The sequence below is a fragment of the Carcharodon carcharias genome, chromosome 39 (genome assembly GCF_017639515.1).
Source record: "Carcharodon carcharias isolate sCarCar2 chromosome 39, sCarCar2.pri, whole genome shotgun sequence".
Lineage (NCBI taxonomy): Eukaryota > Metazoa > Chordata > Chondrichthyes > Lamniformes > Lamnidae > Carcharodon > Carcharodon carcharias.
In genome coordinates, this window is record NC_054505.1 from 2471162 (window position 1) to 2473327 (window position 2166).

The window sequence follows — 2166 nt, forward strand, 5'->3', positions numbered from 1 at the left end:
ATGATTTAGAACGCCTCTATCAAACCTCCTGTCAAAATTCCCTTCTCGAAGGGGAAATCCCGAGACTCTGCACCGCCTCCGTGAAACTGAAGCCCCTTGTGCCTGGAGCGCCCCTGCTTATAACTTCAGTGCAGCCCATTCTGAAACCTTCCCCACTTTCCTGAAGAGTGCTGCCTAAAATGTGACACCATACTCGGTGTTAGTTTCGTACGCAGGCACCGTGTAGCAGAGGACATGGGCTCAGCTGAACGAGTGCGATGAGCTACACGATAAACCGTGAGCCCTCCCGGTAACCTCAGTGAAGAACCATGGGTGCGGATTAGCTTCTGTGAACAACTGTTTTGAAAGCAATTCCGACAGACGGAGCATCCTTCATTGAATTCAGTTGTTGACCAATGTTCGCTTTCTGCACGTATGAAGCGAGTTTAACCGTGCCTGTGTGTACAACGGCACACTATAGCACCACTGCATTCAAAAGGAAAAGTGGAGATGCCGGGGATTGAACCCGGGGCCTCATACATGCAAAGCATGCGCTCTACCACTGAGCTACATCCCCACGCAGTATTGGTCCAATTACATGTGCAGTTAAAGCTCATTTGACCTTTCGAGCCTGTTCTCCTGTTCAGGGAAGTCACTCACAGACCAAAACGACAAACATGAACAAGCAGAAATGCATATGTGTAGTCAAAGGTCATTTCACCCTTCGGGGCTGTTCTACCATTAAGTAAAATGACTCCTTTCAGGTGAAGCAACGATTTACTTGTACCTTCTCCAATCACGAAGTGAGACAATGGTAATGTGCTTGGACGAATATTATTGAAGCCCAGGCTCATCCACTGGTTCAAATCGAAATTGCTAAAAACCCACCTGGTTCACTGACTTCCTTCAGGAAAGGAAAACCTTCATCCTTATCAGGCCTGGCCTACTTGTGACTTTCCATACATAAGTATGTGGTTGACCCTTAACTGCCCCCTGAAATGGACCAGCGATTCACTCAGTTCAAGAGCAATTAGGGATGGGTAAGAAAGGCCGATCCTCCCAGGGACATCCGCATCCAATAAAAGAAAAAAATAAAATATAAAATTAGTCCATTGTATTCGCTGCTGACAGTATGGACTCCTCTACTTTGGGAAGACTCAAAAAAGGCTGGATGACCACTTTGTGGAACATCTCTGCTCAGTCCACAATCATGGCCCCGCCCCGGTTGCTATTCCAGTCCAGCACTTTGCTCTCATGCTCACATTTCTGTCCTTGGCCTGATGCAATGTTCCAGTGAAGCCCAACAAACCTGTGGGAAAAGAACCTCATCTTCCAATTTGGCGTCTTCGAGTCTTATGGACTCAAAACTGAATTCAACATCTTCAGACCATGAACTCTGTCCATAATTTTTATTATTTTCCTTAATTTTTAGTCTACATCATTTTCTCATGTTTTCCTTTCAGTCAGCGCTGACCTTTATTCTCCTATTAACAAATTCTGCTATTTTGCTTTCAGACAGCGCTGACCTTTAATCTGCTTTTAACACCTGCTCTGGACCAATGCTTTGTTCCTTTACTCATACCATTCCCTGTCTCTTTGCCATTTGATCCATGGCATCTTTGTAATTTAATGTCCCAAGTCTTTCAATCAATCAATGACCCTCTTTATTCTGTTCCACCTTCGATCTCACCTTATTCCAACGGCTGAAAACCCAAAACATTCTAACATACCGGATTTCAGAAGAAACGTCAGATTGAAGGTGAAATGTTAACTCTGTTTCTATCCGTAGAGATGCTGCTAGACCTGGTGAGATTTTTCCAGCACTATTTTTTTCATTTTATTTCTGCCTTAAAGTGCCTGCCCTGTGAAAAACTCCCATGTATCTGCCATTTCCCAGTTATAAAGCTAATTGTGCATCGTTTGACCTTGTCACTGCCATATATGAAGTCGCTGGTGAACTTGCAATGGCCTCTTTTCCATTGGGTATCAAAGGCTGAATCCCACGTGGAGAATTTCAAATATGAAGCTTGGGAAATGACAGGCAAATGTTTTGAAGTCGGCAATATATTCAGGAATTTTGGAGAGGAGAGGGAGATTGGAAATGGGAGCGGTGACTTTCAGGCGCAGGGAGCTCATTGTCTCTACATTTTTTCGAGAAGTGACATGACTAAACAGGTTTGAAACGGA

General features: G+C 44.4%; 1 non-coding gene across 1 annotated transcript; it reads right to left on the reverse strand.

Moving 5' to 3' along the window:
• Positions 1 to 484: 484 nt before the first annotated feature.
• Positions 485 to 556, reverse strand: trnaa-ugc. The gene has a single exon. It is a non-coding gene; the product is annotated as a tRNA-Ala (tRNA).
• Between the last annotated feature and the right edge of the window lie 1610 nt (positions 557 to 2166).